Source organism: Coregonus lavaretus, assembly GCF_964263955.1.
Source record: "Coregonus lavaretus genome assembly, chromosome: 13".
In the NCBI taxonomy this organism is placed as follows: Eukaryota; Metazoa; Chordata; class Actinopteri; order Salmoniformes; family Salmonidae; genus Coregonus; species Coregonus lavaretus.
This window is the reverse complement of record NC_140000.1, coordinates 46106656-46129520: the sequence shown is the minus strand read 5'-3', so window position 1 is coordinate 46129520 and position 22865 is coordinate 46106656. Positions and strand designations below refer to the sequence as shown.

General features: G+C 41.5%; 1 gene segment (V, D, J or C); it reads left to right on the top strand.

Annotated features, from left to right (window-relative positions):
* The first annotated feature begins 2984 nt into the window (after positions 1-2984).
* LOC311140053 (Ig kappa-b4 chain C region-like) lies at positions 2985-3875 on the top strand. The segment is given in 2 exons: positions 2985-2993; positions 3564-3875.
* Positions 3876-22865: the final 18990 nt, after the last annotated feature.

Here is a 22865-nt window from a genome sequence, read left to right as displayed (position 1 = left end):
TCCTCCCATCAGCGTGAAACAGCAGGAACAGGGATTCATCAGATCAAGCAATATTTTTCCAATTCTCCAGTGTCCAGTATTTCCGTTCCATAGCCCACTGCAAACTCAGTTTCTTGTTTTTTTGCTGAAAGAAGTGTAACTTTGTAAGGATGTCGGCTGCCATACCCCATTCGTGTCAAGGTACGATGTGTTGTGCATTATTTTATGGGTCTTTGGTCACCAATGTTGTACTAGTCTGTCAGTTGACTAACTGTAGCCCGTCTGTTTCTCTGCACAATTCATGTCAGCCTCCTTTGTCCTCTTTCATCAATTACCCGTTTTCGACCACTGGCCTGCCGTTGGCTGAATGTCCTTTGGGTGGTGGACCATTCTTGATACACATGGGAAACTGTTGACTGTGAAAAACCCAGCAGCGTTGCAGTTCTTGACACACAAACCGGTGCGCCTGGCACCTACTACCATACCCCGTTAAAAGGCACTTCAATATTTTGTCTTGCCCATTCACTCTCTGAATGGCACACATACACAATCCATGTCTTAATTGTCTCAAGGCTTAGAAATCATTCTATAACCTGTCTCCTCCCCTTCATCTACACTGATTGAAGTGGATTTATCAAGTGACATCAATAAGCGATCACAGCTTTCACCTGGATTCACCTTGTCAGTCTGTCATGGTATGTTCCTAATGTTTTGTGCACTCAGTGTATATCATCCATTGTGTGACTGTTTTCATTTTGAGGTGTTGGTCGGTCAAATAATAAAGGGAACCTATGATACTCTAGACTGTAGTCCTCAACACCAATACTGGTCTAGTCCTCAACACTATCATTGGTCTAGTCCCGAACACTATCACTGGTCTAGTCCTCAACACTATCACTGGTCTAGTCCCTAACACTATCACTGGTCTAGTCCTGAACACTATCACTGGTCTAGTCCTCAACACTATCACTGGTTAGTCCTCAACACTATCACTGGTCTAGTCCTGAACACTATCACTGTTCTAGTCCCTAACACTATCACTGGTCTAGTCCTGAACACTATCACTGGTCTAGTCCTCAACACTATCACTGTTCTAGTCCCTAACACTATCACTGGTCTAGTCCTGAACACTATCACTGGTCTAGTCCTCAGTACTATCACTGGTCTAGTCCTCAACACTATCACTGGTCTAGTCCTGAACAATATCACTGGTCTAGTCCTGAACACTATCACTGGTCTAGTCCTGAACACTATCAATGGTCTAGTCCTCAGTACTATCACGTGTCTAGTCCTGAACACTATCACTGGTCTAGTCCTCAACACTATCACTGGTCTAGTCCTCGGTACTATCACTGGTCTAGTCCTGAACACTATCACTGGTCTAGTCCTCAGTACTATCACTGGTATAGTCCTCAGTACTATCACTGGTCTAGTCCTCAGTACTATCACTGATCTAGTCCTCAACACTATCACTGGTCTAGTCCTCAACACTATCACTGGTCTAGTCCTCAACACTATCACTGGTCTAGTCCTGAACACAATCACTGGTCTAGTCCTCAGTACTATCACTGGTCTAGTCCTGAACACTATCACTGGTCTAGTCCTCAGTACTATCACTGGTCTAGTCCTCAACACTATCACTGGTCTAGTCCCTAACACTATCGCTGGTCTAGTCCTCCTCCACAGCCCCTGCAGCTAAGACTGTCTGAGAGTGGTCTGAGTGGGGGAGAGGAAAACGGAAAACTAGCTGTTATTGGCAGAGAGATTTGGAACTCTCTTTGTTATTGGTCTATTAACTAATTTGCTACATGGTAATGTCACCATGGAAAGCCGAACCTCCCTCAAATGCAAACGTGCTAATTAGAAGGTCCTATGTACAGTACATCATATTTTCAACTAGGAACAATCATAAAATAACACTGATCCATTTTTTTCATACTTTTACAGTGTTAGTTTCATCAGCTGTTGTACAATATTATATAATACACAAGAAAAACTGAATTTTGACTGCACAGAGCCTTTAATGGATCACTGCTGGTTTTACAGCAGTGGAGAGTAACTGCAGTATGTGACCTGAAAGGAGAGCTTTCACTGCAGGAGTCTGAGTCACAGTGATCTGCCCTCGGGATACTGAGAAAAGAAAAACACATTGTCAAGATCAGATTCCATTTAAGATCAGTTTTCTTTAACATAATATGCTTTAGAATTCAACAGCAACTTCAACTTGAAAGCAAATGACAAGCATCAAGATGAAGGGGTCTATTCAATCCGTATTGCTGAAGTTCAGCGTTACAGCGTGATTGGAATTTAAAGGCAATGTTCCTGTGTTAGCGGAGACTGCATTCACAGTAAACGCTGCATATGGGGTGGCAGGTAGCCTAGCGGTTAAGAGGTCGCTAGTTCGAATCCCTGAGCCGACTAGGTGAAAAATCTGTCGATGTGCCCTTGAGTAAGGCCCTTATTGCTCCTGTAAGTCCCTCTGGATAAGAGCATCTGCTAAGTGAAGTAAATGTAATATGTCAGCTCAATCAAAAATTATCTTGACGTTTCTATCCGGCAATCTGTAACACTTCAACGATACAACTTTTATTTCAGATGAAGGGCTCTATTCAATCCGTATTGCTGAAGTTCAGCGCTAAAGCCCAATTGAAATTTAAAGGCTTCAGCGATACAGATTGAATACAGCTCTAACTGTCACTTCACTCATGCTTGGACTCTTATGTATGTTCCTCAAATCAGTTAGTGAACATTTCTCTAAAATGTTTGGGTTTGTTTTATACCTTTCTATTTTATAATAAAACTATAATGTTTTTCATTCAATCAAAAAACTATTTCAAATGAAGAATATAACATTATATTTGGCCAGTATTCATATGTGCTCATGATTTATACCACAGTCTAAAAAGAAATATTATTCAGCTTGCCCAATGGTCAGGAGGTTTTTGTACAAGCAGTTATAGGGGTTATATCACTGTGGTACACTTTTGGTAGCGGCACCAGACTAGATGTTGGAAGTAAGTTTCTTGATGTTTGTCTGATTCCATTTTTTTTCTTAAACTCTTTAATCTCTATTAAAACATTTAGATTTGAGATAATTTACTTTCCAAAAATATTGTTATATATTGATTTTGAAAGAGCCTTCTTTCAACAGTTTATTTAATCAAAATGTTAAATTGCGGGCATTTTTTTGTATGTTTTATTTGTATGATTGCAGACTATATAACTCTTATTCTGGTATGATAACTATAATAGTTGTTATTGTAGTCATCAGTGCATTGTGTTCATGATAGCCAGAAAGGGTCTCTGTTATTTGTATCCAACCTCTTGGATTCTGCAAAATACTACAAATATGAGTATTCTGATAAGAAACGATCCTAAAAATATATATTTATGCCAAAATAATGCTAAAGTTAAACACGTCATACTTGTATGCTTTCTGCTTGTATACTTTATACTTGTAATCTGCTTTCCTATCATACTAATGTTTGGGTTTCTTCACGTCTTTTAGCAATCTAATCTAAGTTTTAGAAGTCATTTCCAAAGTACTTTGTTTTGATGTAGTTGATGTGTTATGTTTCTTCCAGGTAACAGTTCCCAAACCCGTCCTTCCCCCCTCTAGTGAGGAGCTGTCCAGTACAACAACAGCCACACTGACGTGTCTGGCCAACAAGGGCTTCCCCTCAGACTGGACCATGAGCTGGAAAGTGGATGGGACCAGCAAGAAGCAGGAGGCCAGTCCCGGGGTCCAGGAGAAGGACGGCCTGTACAGCTGGAGCAGCACACTGACTCTCACTGCCCAGGAGTGGACCAAGGCAGGAGAGGTGACCTGTGAAGCCCAGCAGAAATCCCAGACTCCAGTCACCAAGACCCTGAGGAGGGCTGACTGTTCTGGGTAGGACCCCTCAGTCACACAGCCCTGTGGAGAGAGGTGGCTGGTTCCTCTGCTTTGACTAGCTTTGTTCTAAAATCAGTAATTCTCTGATTTAGAGATCACCCTGGTGTAGACTAACAGGGGGCTTGGCTTGAATTCATGTGTCAATCGATTCTGTAGATTGAGATTGTGTTAGTTTTAGATTTGATGTGATCTGCTTTTATTCACTATCATGTTTGCTTTGATGCTTTGATTGTGTGATAATGGATTAAAATACATATTTCTTTTTGAAATGCATATTTTTGTTGTTTCTATTAATAAACAGTATCATAGATACTGTATATTTCTAATATTCTGGAAAAATATGTATTCAGTAAGGCTGATTAATGGTGTCTTTAAAAACTGTCAAGTCTAAAACTCACTCTAACATCATAATGGACCAGTATTTAATACTATCACAATATAATATGATATAATAGAAGAGGTTCTGCCATGGTAGTAGTTGACTGTCTTCATTCATCAGGATACTGAGTCTGTGTCAGACCTGTTTGACTTGACAGACTTTACAGTAATAAAAGAAGAACTATCAAACAGTCAACCGATATCTTGGACTCTCACGTGTGTTATAGGCTTTGATTTGAAGCTAAAAAAAATAAAATACAAATACAAATATTACAAGTGGCACTACTTCAAGATTTAGCAGCGTTTCCCATACTCGGTCCTCAAGGGGTGCACATTTAGTTTTTTGTCCTAACACTACACAGCTGATTCAAATTATCATAACTTGATGATTAGTTGATTATTTGAATCAGGTGTGTAGTGCTAGAGCAAAAACCAAAACGTGCACCCCTTGGGGTCCCGAGGACCGAGTTAGGAAAACGCTGTTATATAGTGTAGTGACAGTCTTCTCTACCTCCAACACCCTGGGGACAGAGTGAATATCTGGTGACAGTGCTGCTCTATTCTGGGACAAGCAGAACCACCCAGCCCTGTCTATGGAAATCTCAGTTTCACTCCCACAGCTACCAGTCTAGTAGTTGAACATTTGCACTGCCTGTAATACCCTGGACTGGGCCAGATGTAAGGGAGTGGACTGGTTTTACTGTAACCTCTATAGTGGATTCAGGGTGGGGGACTTTCTTACAATGAATAAACCACCATTTAATAGATGACATAAAATATGGGTATTACTAAATATAGGCATTGACAGTTACTGACATCACATTCTAATTTCTAATTCTATGGTTACGGATATGTGTGTAATGTCTGAGCTCAAAATCTTTTTCCTGAAAGCAGAGGGCAAGTGTCCAGATGAGGATGGTGATAAAAGTCATGTTTATGTGGGTTCTGTTGTCATGAAGGACAGCTCTCAGTCATGAAGTGTTCAACTCACAGGGATATAAACACTCCCAGACCTCTGAAGCATGTGCTGGCAATGCAAAGTGTTCTCTCTACGCAAACAGACTTTCATGGTCCCACAGAGAATCTGTAGTTGAAGAGATCTTCTTCTTTGGTATTATTGTGTTCGCAACAATTATGTGTATTCTGCCACCTACTGTACATATGGATAATAAGGAATCAAAAAGGAAAAAAATGTGGGGTAAAAAAAAAAAAAAAAAAAAGATTTTTTTAAATCCATACAAATTATCAGTAACGAAATGTTAATTCAACTAAATCAAAACGAAATGTGTTTTAATCAGGTCCCTACACAGGCTCAGAAGGATCCTGTGATGGCGGGACATTTCCTGGCGACAGTAGTCCTTGCAGTGCTTCTGCTGTTAAGTCTTCTCGGCTGCAGATATAATGATGTCCAGCTTCTTAGACACTTGTGCAGTACAATTAATAACTGTGGCTATAAATACTACAAAATACACCTTTTTCACAATAAGTGTATCCAGATTACTTGATTGAAGTATAACATTTGCAACTGGTTGTGGTGCATCCACCACCATATCTTCTTCAGAACTTCAACGCTCTTCACCGCCTCCACATAGGAGATTTGCTGTACAGCCCTGATCCTTGACAACTCAACCTCTTTCACCCTAACAGTACACTCAGGGTATTTGGAAATATGATCCCCGCCACAGTTGAAACATTTTACATTCACAGACTCTTCAATAACATATTCCTTCCATCTGCAAACACTTGACACATGGCCAAACGTTTTACACTTTTTGCATTGCTTCGGGTTTTGCACGAATGCTCTTACAGCGTATCTTATATCCCAACTTTACATAGGGTGGTAAATACTCATCAAACATCAATAATACAGATAAACGTTGCTCCTTTTTCCCCATTCTCCATACGGGTCAAGTGACATGCATTAACTACTCCTGGAATTCTTTGCCTAAGATATTGATTATCAATGTCCAACGGGACGCCAGAAATAACACCTTTTACCGGTTTCCTGCTCCGAAAACCAAAGCTATTCACTTCATGCGTCGATATTTTCGCGAGCCACAATGCACATTCCTTTTGCTCTTTAGATACACACCATATCAACACCTTACCACTCCTGGTTACTATGATATCAACACCATACCACTCCTGGTTACTATAATATCAACACTATACCACTCCTGGTTACTATGATATCAACACCATACCACTCCTGGTTACTTTGACTGCATCCACGTTTCCCAACGCCTACTTCACCATCCTTGTGACTTCAAAAGGGTTTCCCAAATAAACATCTTTATCCAAAAAACGTACTCCAACAAGGAACGATTCATCAGACTCATTTTCCACAACAATTGTAGCCCTTTCTGTTCCATTCTTGGACTTCACTATTGTCCACTAATTTTTCTCACTAACTGTACTCAACGCGTTTTCAGCTTCAAACGAAACTTCTTCTTCCACCATCTCGATGTATGAGCAGCTGACCTTTAAAACGTTTGAGAGCTGATTGTCCAGCCAATCATGGCCTTGATTGGTAAATGAGCCTCAGCTGGAATCAATTAAAGACTGGGAAGGTGCTGGAAGATAGCAGGGCGTGCCAGGAACGGTCAGGCGTTTAAGAAATATATAATTGATTTAGAGATTAAACCTGATGTGGCTTAGACCACATCTTGATTTGATTATTCCTGGTTATTGTTCAATCAGATCCGAAATATCAACTGGACAGGGTGGTATTTGTACTATGTTCATAAGAGAAGGTCTTGTATATCGTAATATACCTGTCCCATCTGAATATGAATGTGTGATGGTGGAAATATACATTGCAGGTAGTAATATTAAGTTGCACAATCTTTACAACTGTCTGTAGCGATGTTTTATGAAATATCAGGAGAAATGGGCTCTAGAGAGATATGGTGCTGCAACTTTAATGCACATAATAGTTTATGGGGAAGCACACATACTGATGCTGATGGTACTATTGTGGAAGATATGATGGAAACGAGCATATATCTTAACGATGGATGTGGTACAAGAGTTTATGTTGTTAGAGGGGTTACATCCTGCCTGGACCTCGCTGGCTTCTAACTCTATTGCATCTATGTGTGAATGGAATGGATGATTCTACTGTTGGAAGTGGTAATTTCCCAATTTCGTGTTCCATGAACTTTGATGTTACTACTCCAGATAGGGTACCGTTCAGATGATGGTGCTTTCATAATGCAGACTGGAAAAATTTGGTGATCATTACTTAAATGTTGGACATTTGTCTTTAGAGAGGCTGGTTGATGTATGCACTATCTCTGTGACATCACTGATTTTGAGTGCTACAAATGTGTATGTACCAGAGAGTGAAGTGGGTGAGAAAAGGAAGGTGTTTCCATGGTGGACTGAAGAGTGCACTGCGGCTATTAGAGAAAGAAATAGGGCTTACAGAGTGTTTCGTAGGTTCTATGACTCCTGAGAATCTAATTGATTTCCGAAGGAAGAGAGCTTTAGTACGTAGGGTCATTAAGTCTGTCAAGAGAAATGCATGGAGGCAGTTCTGCTCTACAATAGGCAGGGGTACTGAGCTGGGGGATGTATGGTCTATGTTGAAGAAGATGACCGGAAGAAGCAAGTCCACTTGAATTCCAGTTTTGGTTGTGGGTCAAAAAATGATTTAAAAAAGCTGACTTGTTGGGGAAGACATTTGCTAGTGTACATAGTGGGGTCACTTTGGATGAAGTATGAAAGCAACGTAGGTGTGAGATTTCAAATGCTCATGTTAATGTGTATAAGAAAGGGATACTGTTGACTCTTCTTTGGATGCTGATTTTACCTTGCATGATATGCGTTCAGCCTTAATAGGCTGTGGATATACAACCCCAGGTCATGATCAGTTGTGCTTTGTAATGTTTAAGCACATGCCTGATGAGGTAATGCAGTGTATCTGTTTACTGCATGTCTTTGTAGACTTAGGGGCAGTTTGCCAGACACATTAAGCTTAGTCCTGGACTGAAAAGCAAACTTAATTGGATAATCTTCATTGAAAGAGCTTTTAGTCTAGGACAATGCTTCATCTGTGTCCAGGAAACCCCCTCCTAGTGTTTTGTTGCTCTTGGTGTGCTAAACTGTAGAGCATGAATGTAACATACATTTTTCTGATGGATTTTTTTGTCTAGAAATATTTTCAGAGTTTATTTTTGCCTTTATCTTTATAGATGAAGTGTTTTGTTGTTGTCGGTTGTTCTCAGTACGGTAGCTAGTTGTTTATCCTGTGTGTATTACCTCTCCTCTCCTCTCCTCTCCTCTCCTCTCCTCTCCTCTCCTCTCCTCTCCTCTCCTCTCCTCTCCTCTCCTCTCCTCTCCTCTCCTCTCCTCTCCTCTCCTCTCCTCTCCTCTCCTCTCCTCTCCTCTCCTCTCCTAATATATTTCATTATACAATAGTAGTAGTAGCTGACCCTCCTCTATCATCTCTCCTCTTCTCCAGCTCTTCCCTCTGTCAGGCACACAGTTTCTCTGCTCCCTCCTGTCCTCTGAGTAACTCTCTGGGTACTCGGCCAAACTGGCCTGCCTGCTGAGTGTCTACTCCCCCCAGGGAGAGATGGTGAGCTGGGAGGTGGACGGGGCGGAGGTCAAGGATAGGGTCCTGACCACCACAGAAGAAGAGAAGGGCGGCCACTTCAGCCGCAGAAGCACCCTGACCCTGAGCAAGGCACGCTGGGAAGATGGAGAGGTGTACACCTGCACGACGACGACACCAGTGATTCAGCCGTCAATATAGTGTCTAGAGACCGGAGAAGCCATTGTAAGGTTCTAGAGAATCCCCACATGGTGCTAGTGAAGGAAACATTTGTGTTTTAGAGCTGAATGTTACAGTATAATAGTGAATAATATCAGTAGTGCTGTGTGCTAAATGAACTATTTTGAGATTATGTTGTACATGTCTTCTTGCCTCTGAGTTCAAATAAAGCTTGTTTTGATTAGAAAATAACCCAATAACTGATTTAATCATGATTCCAGTGATCACTATCGCATGAATAGGCAGCACACTTCATACTAATTTAGATCAATCAACTTCTTTTATAATTTCAGCGTTGTAGCATATAGCTACTCTCATGTTATCAAACAGAATTAAAGGGCATCTGATACAACAAATACTCTGCAATAATTTCTACAACTGAATGATCCTGTTATACTGTAGCACCAATACCAGTGATAATAATTAGTGATATTTGATAATAAACCTCTAAGATCTGCTCTCAGAACTCACAGTGCTAAACAGTTACTTTCCATAACATATATATATATATATGATGTTTAATTCCTAATATGATTTTATTAAATTAGATATTTTAGCAATGGTTTCAACAATTTGTGGTCTACACTTCTACATTATATTTCCCCTGGTCTTCTCTACCTCCAACCACCTGGGGACAGAGTGAATATCTGGTGACAGTGCTGCTCTATTCTGGGACAAGCAGAACCACCCAGCCCTGTCTGTGCTGAATTAACATTACTTTTATTTTTACTTCAGTAGATCTTACTCTGCATATGGACTGGTAATGTGTTCCAAAACTTCTAATACATTTTTATATACATTTTCAGTTCATGACAATATAACAAGTTACAACCATGATGATGATGATGATGATGATGAGGACGTTGGAGAACATGTGATCTGAATGACACTTTCTAACCATTTTCAAAGTTGACCTCCTCTACTGATCAGTGTTCCATGTCACAGTGTCCCCCTCAGCACCTGCAGTAGGTCCCAGCTGTAGCAGTACAGTCTGACTGAGGGAGGTTTATGTATCTGTGAACACCCAGACACTGTTGGGGTAGTGGAAACTCTGACAGTAGTAATCTCCCGCATCTTCAGCCTGGATTCCACTGATGGTCAGAGTGAAGACACTATGTGTTCCACTGCCACTGCATCTAGATGGAGTGTTTTAGTATGGTAAATAAGGAGTTCATGAGTTCCTCTAGGTTTCTGTTGATACCAGGCAAGACGGGCATCAGAGTAACCTGCTTGATACACATTACTGCACGTTTTACAGTTCAGAGAGACTGTCTGTCCTGGGAGAACATATTTCACTGCAGGAGTCTGAGTCACAGTGAACTGTCCTCTGGAATCATGAAAAATAGAATAAAACATTTATATGAAATGAATATCACATATATTAAGCAATTGTTCTGAATAAAATATTTACATTAATATACATTATACTTTTGTGTAGATTAAATAATTGTTCAACAACAAATTCTGAAAATGGTAATGTAGTATCCTAAACAGTTTATGATTTTGCTGACGTTTTCAAATGGTGTGTTTTTTTTTATATATATACTCCCCTTTATTACTTTTCAACCCCACCATCCTTTCCCTACTTGGAGTAAATTAGTGAACAACAATGCCCAGGCCTCTACTTCCGGTCAATACTTACTATCTACACCTTATGGACAGAGTTACTTTTACAATAATTCTATTATATATATATATATATTTATTTATTTTTTATTTATTTTTTGCTCCTGAACTTCTTCTACTCTCAACCTCTCCGATCATTTTCATGATGTCCATCCGGTTTGCTTCTATATGCCATATCTTTCTAACTGTGCTCCTTCCCAAAAGCTCCCAACATACAACCTATATACTTATTATGGACACAGTATGCTTTACATTATTAGCTATCTTTGTTATTATTTGTTGTTATTTGTTATTAGTCCCATCCTTCAACTCTATTCAATACCTCCCATCTATCTCTTAACACCATCCATATAGGATTTCTATTTGCCATATATATTTCAACCGTACTGTGATGTTTTACAAAAGTTCTGAACCTTTCTATTCTCATTGTTTCTACAGATTGTGAATTAAAAATAAACAGTTTTGCTAAAAGTATTATTATATTATTGATTGATTGACTATGGCTTTTCAGATCACCCAGTAATGCTATCTGCAAGTTTAGTTCCAGGTAAATATTGCAATCCTTTAGCCATTCCTGGACCTGTGTCCAAAAACAAGCTACAAATGGACAGAACCAAAACAAATGATCCAATGATTTCGTCTCTTCACAGCAAAATCTGCAGAGCTGGGAAGATTGTATCCCCCATATAAATAACATTCTATTGGTAGCAAGAATTTTATATAATAATTTAAATTGAAAGATTCTAATTTTTGAATCCGGTGTCGTTTTGCGTGTCAGTTCATAAACACTATGCCATGGGATCGGTACATCAAAGATCTCTTCCCAACTATTTTGCAATCTATATGGGACGGCTGTCAATCCTTTGGTCCTTAAGTGAAACTGATATACTTTTTTATTTATCACAGTTTTCCTTAACCAATTATGTTCTTTAATGCAAGGCTGACAGACAAGTTCCTTACTTTCTCCCCCTTCCACTTTCCTCTTCCATTTTTGCGGTAAGGCTGCAATTATTTGGTTGTAATTTTGGGTAGAGCAGACATTTCCATATGTTTTTGTTAGCTGCATGTGCGTCATAACTCCACCAGTCCTACCGATGATATCATTTACGAAGATTATACCTTTTTTAAACATTCTGTCAAAAAATAAAGGTTTTTTGTCAATTAGTATATTTGAATTTAACCACAATATTTGTTGCATTATTTGTTCTGTCGTTTCTGGAGGATTAAATTGAAATTGCAACCAACTTTCTATGGCTTGTTTTAGAAATAGTGACATTTGGGAGATTATTTCCTTTTCAAATAACTGAAAGTGAGAGGTTGTAATCTGAATAAAGGGAAAAAGGCCTTTCTTGAACATTGGGTGAGACAATCTTACTAATTTGCTTGAGAACCAGTTCGGATTTAAGTATAACTTTTGTATGACTGAAGCTTTTAGTGATAGGTCTAATGCTTTAATATTTAATAATTTCTGTCCTCCGAATTCATATTCATTATATAAATATGCTCTTTTAATTTTGTCTGGCTTGCCGTTCCAAATAAAATTAAATATTTTTTTCTCATATAATTTAAAAAACTGTTCGCTAGGCGTAGGCAAGACCATAAGCAAATAGGTAAACTGGGATAATACTAAAGAGTTAATCAGGGTGATTTTTCCACAAATTGACAGGTATTTTCCTTTCCATGGTAGTAAGATCTTATCTATTTTTGCTAATTTTCTATTAAAATGTATTGAAGTGAGATCATTTATTTCCTTTGGGATATGTATTCCGAGTATATCCACATCACCATCAGACCATTTTATTGGTAAACTACATGGTAATGTAAAAATTTTATTTTTTAGTGATCCAATACGTAATATAGTACATTTGTCATAATTTGGTTGTAATCCAGAGAGGTTAGAAAATCTATCTAGATCCTCTATGAGGCTGTGGAGGGATTCTAGTTGTGGATAAAAAAAAAAACATGAATCATCAGCGTACAATGACACCTTTGTTTTTAAGCCCTGTATTTCTAATCCTCTGATATTATTATTGGATCTGATTTTAATAGCTAACATCTCGATGGCCACAATAAATAGATATGCCGATAGTGGACAACCTTGTTTCACTCCTCTTGACAGTTTAAAACTTTCGGAGAAATAGCCATTATTTACTATTTTACACCTAGGGTTACTATACATGATTTTGACCCATTTTATAAGAGATTCTCCAAAATTGAAATGCTCCAGGCATTTATATATAAACCCCAGTCGAACTTTATCAAATGCCTTTTCGAAGTCTGCTATGAATAGCAGGCCTGGTTTCCCATATTTTCCATAGTGTTCTAATGTTTCCAATACTTGCCTTATATTATCTCCAATGTATCTTCCATGTAAAAAACCTGTCTGATTAGAATGAATAATATCCGACAATACCTTTTTAATTCCATGCGCTATACATTTTGCTAGGATTTTTGCATCACAACACTGAAGTGTAAGGGGCCTCCAATTTTGTAAATGGACTGGATCTTTATATTTTCCACTTGTATCCTGTTTCAGTAATAATGAGATCAGTCCTTCTTCTTGAGTGTCAGATAATCTACCATTTACATAGGAGTGGTTAAAACATGCTAATAACGGTCCTCTTAGTATATCAAAAAAGGTTTGGTATACCTCGACTGGTATGCCATCCAACCCTGGAGTTTTCCCAGACTTAAAGTCTTTAATTGCATCCAGAAGTTCCTCCTCTGTAATTTCACCTTCACATGAGTCTTTCTGTGTGGCTGTTAATTTGACATTATCAATAGAAAAAAAATCTCTACAATTAGCTTCAGTTAGAGGAGATGGAGGCGACTGAAAAGAAAACATATGCTTAAAGTACTTTGTTTCTTCCTTCAAAATGTCATTTGGTGAATTATGGGTGACTCCGTCAATTGTAACCAGTTTCATTAAGTTCAAATGGTGTGTTAGAGGAAACTTGGCTCGGCTTGCGGAAACATCTGGAAAGCATTACTACATAGGTTTCTTGGAATAGAGGAAAGTCTGCTATGTAGAGGCAGGGGATTGGTTTATTAAAATCACGCCATATTATGTTACATAGGATATAAATAACATGTTCTGAACAAAGGGACGGGGTGAGACAACATATTAGATCAACAGATTGGCCGTTTCTCTCCAGATATTTTGCAGATGTCTGTAAATTGATACTGTGAACTTTGATATAAATAAACTTTTGTAATCAAAGTACAGTGTAAGCGGACTTCTTATCATCACAGCATAGATCAGCATTGTTGTCTTGGACACCACATTAAATGGCGACGAGAGACCTTTCGGACGAATTGCGTCTTTTCTCTGCATTCCATTCATGGGCTGCGAAGTGACTCCCGCTCAAGACGCCGGCAGATAAGGTGAGATTTCTCACAGTTTTGGCCGCTGGTCGGTTCGTGTGCTTGTGCATGTGTGTGCGTTCAGACGTACCGTTAAAGGACTTGTGTGTGCGCTTTGCTGTTATTTGCTGTGTGATGAGAATCCGTTCTAAACATTCTAAATTTGTTTGAGTTGGAAACAACGCAAACAGGGGGGAGTGTGTATAGGGCACACCGATATTTTGGCTTGATTAAAATTAAAAGGAGTGTCCAGGAATAGTATGAAGGAATAAGGCCAGGAAATAAGGAAAAAGTATACTTTTAGGACGTCGCTGATTAAGGAAGCCCTCAAAGAGGCGATCATTAAGATGGGCCATAAATCATGGGAGTCATTAGATTGACTGTCGGGTCAGTTCTGGGAACTGTCAGTTGTAGAATATACATTCAATTGCACGTTACCTCTCAGAATATAAGTATATGTCTGAAGTAACCTCTCATTGAATTTTCTGCAACTGGAGGTAGCACAAATTTAGTAAAGAATATAAAGGAAATAAGGAGTGACGGTAGCATGCTTAATGTATTGTATGAATGGATGCATTCCTCTTGAATTGTGTGTGTGAAGAGGAGAGCCTATGTCTCTGTGTGTGTGTGTGGGAGAGAGAAAAATAATAAAATAAAGACGTCTCTGTTGTGTTTAAACTGTGTGTCGACTCATGTTAGGATAAGATTTATGTTAGAGATATATACATATATATGTTTTGGTTGAGAACAGGGATTCTTGTTTAAGTTAAGGTTAAACATCTTATGAGTCTCTGTTGGTGAGAACGTTAATAATTGTTAACTAAATATGAGCCCCCTGGAAGGACGGTAAGGTAAAAAATCTTATGAGTCTCTGTAAAAAGAGAACGTTCACTAACCATTAGAATATCATGAGCCTACAGGGAGGACTTTTTAAGAGTGTATAGAGATGTTTTGTAATTGATAACAACATAACTATAAATCTGCAGATTAGAATAATTGAAGATAAGAGGTTTCTAAGTGGGATTTGTGTTCTGTGTTGGTTTGTGAGTTTTGTTGGGTGTTGCTGTTTGTCAAGGGGGGGAGCAAGCGTAGCGACAGCGGGTCTGTCTGCTCTGTTGTTTGGACTTGGAGGGAGTTGCCTGAGAGCACCATCCACTCTGAAATCGCACTGGTGAATGAACTACGCACGCGTGGGATTTTATGTGTTTAGTGTTATGTAGAGCAAATATGCCACTCCCCTGCCTGCACTGAGCTGCTGTGACATGCAGACAGAGTAGAGAGGGAGTGTCACGATCGTCGTTAAGAGAGGAGGACCAAGGCGCAGCGTGATGAACGAACATGTTTATTTATCATTAGCGATAAACACGGACAGTAAACAAAAACAACAAACGACTCGTAACGTCCTAGGTAACATAGACCAACACGGAACAAGAACCCACAAACACAAAGGGAAAAACAGACAGTTTAAATATGGCTCCCAATCAGAGACAACCAGCCACAGCTGACACTCGTTGCCTCTGATTGGGAGTCACTCAGGCCAACATAGAAATAACCAAACTAGAACTCCCAACATAGACATACACCACATAGAAAGAACACACCCTGGCTCAACATATAGAGTCCCAGAGCCAGGGTGTTACAGTACCCCCCCCTAAAGGCGCGGACTGCGACCGCGCCTCCACTAGAGCAAAACAGGGGAGGGCTGGGTGGGCATTCCTCCTCGGCGGCGGTTCTGGCTCTGGCCTTGCCCACCACCCTCCAATAAACCCCCCATAGCGCCCCTGGTCCGGTCTGGCCCCGCTGGCTGGAGCTGAACTGGACGTAGCAGGAGCGGTTAGCTTCAGCTCCATAGTGGAGCAGTTGACCGGTACCTTACCAGGCACCGGTGACCCAGGCACGGGTTGTGCTGGACTGACGACGCGCACCCCTGGCTTGGTGCGTGGAGCCGGAACGGGCCGGACCGGGCTGACTACTCGCACCCCTGGCTTGGTGCGTGGTGTAGGAACGGGCCGAACCGGGCTGACGATGCGCACCCCTGGCTTGGTGCGTGGAGTAGGAACGGGCCGGACCGGGCTGACGATGCGCACCCCTGGCTTGGTGCGTGGAGCCGGAACGGGCCGGACCGGGCTGACGACTCGCACCCCTGGCTTGGTGCGTGGAGTAGGAACGGGCCGGACCGGGCTGACGATGCGCACCCCTGGCTTGGTGCGTGGAGTAGGAACAGGCCGGACCGGGCTGGCGACGCACACCGTAGGCTTGGTGCGAGGAGCAGGGACAGGCCGGACCGGGCTGGCGACGCACACCGTAGGCTTGGTGCGTGGAGCAGGGACAGGCCGGACCGGGCTGGCGACCCACACCGTAGGCTTGGTGCGTGGAGCAGGGACAGGCCGGACCGGGCTGGCGACGCACACCGTAGGCTTGGTGCGTGGAGCAGGGACAGGCCGGACCGGGCTGGCGACGCACACCGTAGGCTTGGTGCGAGGAGCAGGGACAGGCCGGACCGGGCTGGCGACGCACACCGTAGGCTTGGTGCGAGGAGCAGGGACAGGCCGGGCCGGGCTGGCGACACACACCGTAGGCTTGGTGCGTGGAGCAGGGACAGGCCGGGCCGGGCTGTGGGGACGGATAGGAGACCTGGAGTGAAGAGCTGCCACAACCCGTCCTGGCTGAATGCCTACCCTCACACACTCTGTGTGAGGCATCAGCACAGGACGTACAGGGCTGTGTACCCGTACTGGCATAACAGCACGTGACACTGGCGCAGGATATCCGGGACCGAGGAGAGGCACTGGAGGCCACGAGCGCTGAGCCGGCACACTCCGTCCTGGCTGCATGCCCACCTTCGCACAACACGTGCGGGGTTCTCACACAGGACGTACAGGACTATGCCGGACCACTCGTGGCACAGAACGCCGCTCCGCATACCGTGGAACCTGCCCAGTCCCATGCTGCCATGCCTGAGTACGGGAAGTTGGTTCCGCTCTCCATCCAGGCTCCGCCAACCTGCCTTCTGGCCCCCCAAACCCGGTGGCCTCCTCTCCTAATCTCCCAATACAACCTGTGGCAGCCTCCTGCTGTCCAGTCGCCCATGCCGTGTGCCCCCCCCTAAAAAAATTCTGGGATTGACTCTCGCCTGTCCGACGATGACACTGCTGACGCCGCTGCTCCTCTCTCGCCAGGGCCTTAATCCTAGCCCATGGCCCTTTGCCCCCGAGCATGTCCTCCCAGGACCACGATTTGCCCACCTGGGCCATCGCCAACCTCTCCATCTCCTTTCCCGGCGCTTCCTCCCATGTCCAGTCTGCCTGCTCCTGGACACGCTGCTTGGTCCTTGTATGGTGGGTTCTTCTGTCACGATCGTCGTTAAGAGAGGAGGACCAAGGCGCAGCGTGATGAACGAACATGTTTATTTATCATTAGCGATAAACACGGACAGTAAACAAAAACAACAAACGACTCGTAACGTCCTAGGTAACATAGACCAACACGGAACAAGAACCCACAAACACAAAGGGAAAAACAGACAGTTTAAATATGACTCCCAATCAGAGACAACCAGCCACAGCTGACACTCGTTGCCTCTGATTGGGAGTCACTCAGGCCAACATAGAAATAACCAAACTAGAACTCCCAACATAGACATACACCACATAGAAAGAACACACCCTGGCTCAACATATAGAGTCCCAGAGCCAGGGTGTTACAGGGAGAGAGAGACTTACAGTATTCTGTTTGATAAGTGGCTGTTGTTTAACTATAAAACTAATAGATTGAGATATTGAATTGATAAATGAGAGATATGTTGACGGATTAAAAAAATATATATTAAAAAAAATATATTTTAAATAATAATAATAATAATAATAATAATAATAATAATTAAATAAATAAATTAAATTAAATGTTATTGCGCTATTTATAATATTCCTGAGTTAAGCTGTTTGCTTATTTCTTAGCACCAATGTTAACATAGGTATGCATAAAATACTAAATTGTTGTCTGTTTCCTTTGTTCTTCTGTGGTGTGAGAGACGAGAAGGAGGAGACAGAGAGAGAGAGATGAGGTGCTGACGAGTGCGTCATGCGACAAGGGTGTGCTGACAACGGATCAACTCCAACTAAGGCCAGTACTGTTTATCCACAAAACCCACGTTCCCTTACAGGATATAATAGATACATTGTGTATGCATAGAATTTTTCATGTTGTGACCATTTCACAGGAACTTGGCAACAGACTGATGAATTGATGTACTTGATAATTCCACATTAGGGTTTTTGTGAATGAGTTGTTTTGATTAGAGTGGTGTTGGAAATCCAACACTGACATTATTCTGTAAAATTAAGGTAATGTAGTGTTGCAGGATTAGAGGTGTTTATTCTTTTTTGGATTGCTCTGAAGTTGACTACTTTCCTTTACTTTTCCTGACCGGATGTGGTAAGATTGCCACTAATCAATAATTTGGTAAAATAAAATTAATAAAATAAAGTGATATATTGATTGATTGATTGATTGGTTGATTGATTAATTGTAATCACACACAAAAACATTAAAAAAAAACATTTACAAATAAAATAAATAAAAAGGAGAGACACATATAAAAGAGTCGTTACAATGCGGAAAAAGGACATCAAAACTACAAAAGTAATTACTCCTGTTGATGTAGTACAAAATAGTAATCCTCTAGTTAATGGTATTGCAAGGTTGTCTGGAAAATGGAATAAACGTTGGCCTGACATTGAACAACCATGGCCAGTGGAAGGGACTCTTAACCCAGACATCATCAAGATAATGCAAGTGCTTGTATCCACATATAAGGCAGATCAAAAGAAGGGGAACAACGTAAAGAAAAGAGACAAAGAGAGCTGGGTGTTCTAAAGCTGTTTGGAAATGAAGGACAAAAACTGATAAAAGATAGAAAAGATCAAAGAGACAGAGGTATAGAGAAAATTGCAAAAGAGGTGAAGGTAACAGAAAAACAAATGGCAGAAGTCAATACACCTTTCTCACATATGGATTCAGCAAAAAGACCCCCACCTTACGAGGAAGAAGTAGAGTTTAAGGACGTCTATCCTCAGCTTCCAGTGATCATTCAGGAGGGTGATTGTTGCATCAGAGATGAAGATGAACAAATAATAGAGAGAGGACGAGCAGAAACGACCATAAAGATGAATCCAAACTCCAAAAGCAAGAACAAAACGAGATGTCTGGAAACTAAGGGTGGAGTGAGGTTCAGGAGGATGGACCTTGAAGATGATGATGATGATGATGATCAGAGTGATTCAGAAGAGATCATGGGTGGATATGACCCTGTGATCAGACAGAGGTTGGCCAGAGCAGAAAGAAGGGGTGATGGAAGTTGGAAGAAGAAGAATACAAGAGATTCGAGTTCTGATGAAAGTAGATGGAGACAGCGATGAAGATTTGGAGATTAAAAGTACTTCATATTCGAGAGGATTTTATCCTACAATGACTAGCACAGAAGAAATAGAACAAGATATAGATCAATGCATATCATGCCTGGATAAGGCCAATAATTTAGAAGAAGTAAGACAATTGGAAGAACAACTCAAGAAGCTGAAGATACAGAAGAAAAACTTATGAAAAAAGGATCCCAAGAATTGGAGAAGAAGTATACATTAAGGCCAAGACAAGGGAGCACCAGTAAGAAGATGATGCCAGTGATCATTCGAGGACAGAACCTGGAGTATAAGCCTTTGCAGAATACTGATATGTCAGATATACTTGAGAAGCTGCCTACTCTTCAAGATTGAATATATCCTTGGTTTTCAAAGTTGGAAGAAATTACGGTGGGAACACAGTCTGCCATAGGAGACATTAAGATACTTTTGGCTAATCTCCTTGGGATTCCAGGCATGGAATACATTTTTCAGAGAGCTGGACTTCATAGATATGTGGGGACTGCAGTGAACGACCCTGAATTGTTGGCTGCAAGTAGAAATCGGCTGTGGGGAGCACTGAAAGATACGTTTCCAACAAATGTGCATCCTGACAACATTCTGATTGATCCACTAGGACAACAAGAAAATCCGAGAGCCTACGTGTCAAGAGTTCATCAAGTGTGGAGAAATATTACCGGAAATGATCCAGATGTGAGTCAAATTGAGCAGTCAATTTTGAGAGCTAAACTACAGATGGGACTGCCCTCACCAGTAAGGAGCAAACTGTTAGAGGTGGTTGGACTTGGACGCATGACAAAAGGTGTCTATACAGATCATATAGCCCATCAAGTGGATCTGTACCGGAAAAAGGAACACAGCCAGAAAGAACAGGACCAAGAAACTCTCAGAAAACTCAATCAAATACAACTGGTGGAGAATAAGAAGGAGAAGAAACAAGCTTTGGTTATGCAGAATCAGTGTGCACCAAATCAACAATCACTGACACAGCTTCAACCGAACCAGTTCCAACCGCAATTGTACCAGCCACCAATAGCGGTACCAGTCGTTTCATATCCACAGCCAGTTTCTGGACAGAGAAAGAATTGGAGAGGAAGAGGATGAGAAGGTTTAGGAAGAGGAAGAGGAGGAAAATTTAAGCCATACTTCCAGCAATCTTCAGAAGTGTGTTATAATTGTGGACAGGTTGGTCACTTTGCCCGTGAGTGTAATGGGCCAGGAGGAAACACCAGAGGGAATTTCAGAGGAAGATACAGGGGCCAGTCAAGATCATCTGGAGGACCGGTGAACCCTTATAGGGGCCCGGAGCAAGGATTCTAGAGGTGCCCAGAAGATCCGAAAGGGGGGTGTCAGCTGGTAGCATCAGGACCGGAAAAATATCCAACAATTGAGGTGAAAGTAAACAAACGACCATTGGAAGTGATGGCGGATAGCGGAGCTGCTTTTACCTGTGTTCGGCCTGAAGATGCTACACATCTCCCTATGTCCAATCAACTAATTAGGACAATCGGATTTGAGGGAGTGAAACAGCTGATTCCTCTTACAGAACCAATTGAGCTCTGCTATGAAAATCAGAAAATTACAATACCCATACTGGTATCAGAACATACACCTATCGCATTGTTGGGAAGAGATGCATTGTGTAAATTGAACTGTACAATAAAATGTACACCAGACGGCTGTCTGGTAGAAGTGCCAAAGGAAAAGGTTTACCAATTGTTGATGACGACAGAGATGGATTCTTCTTCAGTATTCTGGATTGGAAATCTCAGTGAAGATTTTTTGAAGCAGGCTAAGATATGGGAGAAATTCATTGTGACAAACATGCCAGATGTGAGGCTTCCGGAATATCCATTTCATTGTACGCTCAAGTATTTCAAGAATGCTGCCCAATCAGACTCAGAGGAATGGTTGAGTCATCAACCAAAGAAAGTTCATCTCAGCTCATGTTGCATAATTTTAGGACCACAAGGAGCAGCTATGAAGATAAACACAGATGATTATCTGGATAAAGAATTTGAGATTGAGAAGAGTGTGCCACATGTGACCTTGATGGTTTCTGAAGGCTATGAGCAGAAGCAAATAGGAGAAATGATGACAGAAGCAGAGAAAGCTGTTTTCGTACCGATGAAAGAGAATTTGGCGATTTGGAGGAGTGAAGATCAGCGATTTCTTAGAATCATGATTTCGGCTCAAGGACAAGGAGAGCCACAAGCTGTACAGATGACACATGAATCTATCTGCAGTGCGAAGATGGATTCAGACCCTATGAAAGAGGAGATGTTGGAACAAGTTCCAGAATGTTTGTGGTCTCAACACAATACCGATATTGGACTTGTGAAATCAGCCCAACCGGTGAAAGTTGAACTTCGACCAGGAGCCAGACCTCCTTGGAAGAATCAGTATCCATTGAAAGATGAAGCAATCCAAATGATCGAACCACAAATTGAAGGACTTTTGAAAGCAGGTGTTTTAAGGACAACAAAAAATCCTCAGAGTAACACACCTTTGTTGCCTGTGAAAAAACCAGATGGAACTTATCGTGTGGTTCATGATTTGAGAGCAGTGAATGAGGTAGTGACTGACTTTCCAGCGGAAGTGCCAGACCCGCATACCTTGTTAGCCCAAATTCCTCCTGATGCGACACATTTTACGGTGTTAGACTTATGTGGTGCATTTTTTAGTGTTCCACTTAGTGTAGAAAGTCAGGGTTTATTTGGGTTCACATATAAGGGACAGTTCTATGAGTACAGTCGTTTGGTACAGGGGTACAGGCATAGCCCCCACCTTTTCAATAAAGTACTGAAGGATGATTTGGTAGGGATAGATCAGATATTGCAAAGCACTGTCATTCAGTACGTAGATGATATAATTATCTGCTCACAGAATAAGGAAACATGTCATAGAGACTCAATTAAATTGCTACAGGTATTAGCAGAAAAGGGGCATAAGGTTTCACAGAAAAAGTTGTAATATTGCCAGGAGAAGGTTGTTTATTTGGGTCAGAAAATAACGCATGGACACAGAAGCATTTCGGATAGTCAATTGGAAGCTATTCGTATGGCTCCGAAGCCTAGAACTGTCAGAGAGATGATGACATTTCTTGGTATTGCTGGTTATTCTTCAGCTTGGATTGAGAGCTATGCTAGTTTGACGGGACCTTTGAGAGCTATGGTTAAGGATACTGGAGGTGGTCAACTCCATAGCAATCTTCCTGGACACAGGAAGGCCTTGTGGCATTTGAAACGATCAAACAGAGGTTGCAGGAGGCACCTGCACTCACACTACCAGACTACTCTAAGAATGTTTTGCTATATGTGTCTACTTCTACTGGAGGTAAATATGCATGTGCAGTTCTTTGTCAGCCGACAGGCACAGGGACGAATCCTCAGCCTATTTCCTACTACTCTACTGCCTATTCCGAAGTAGA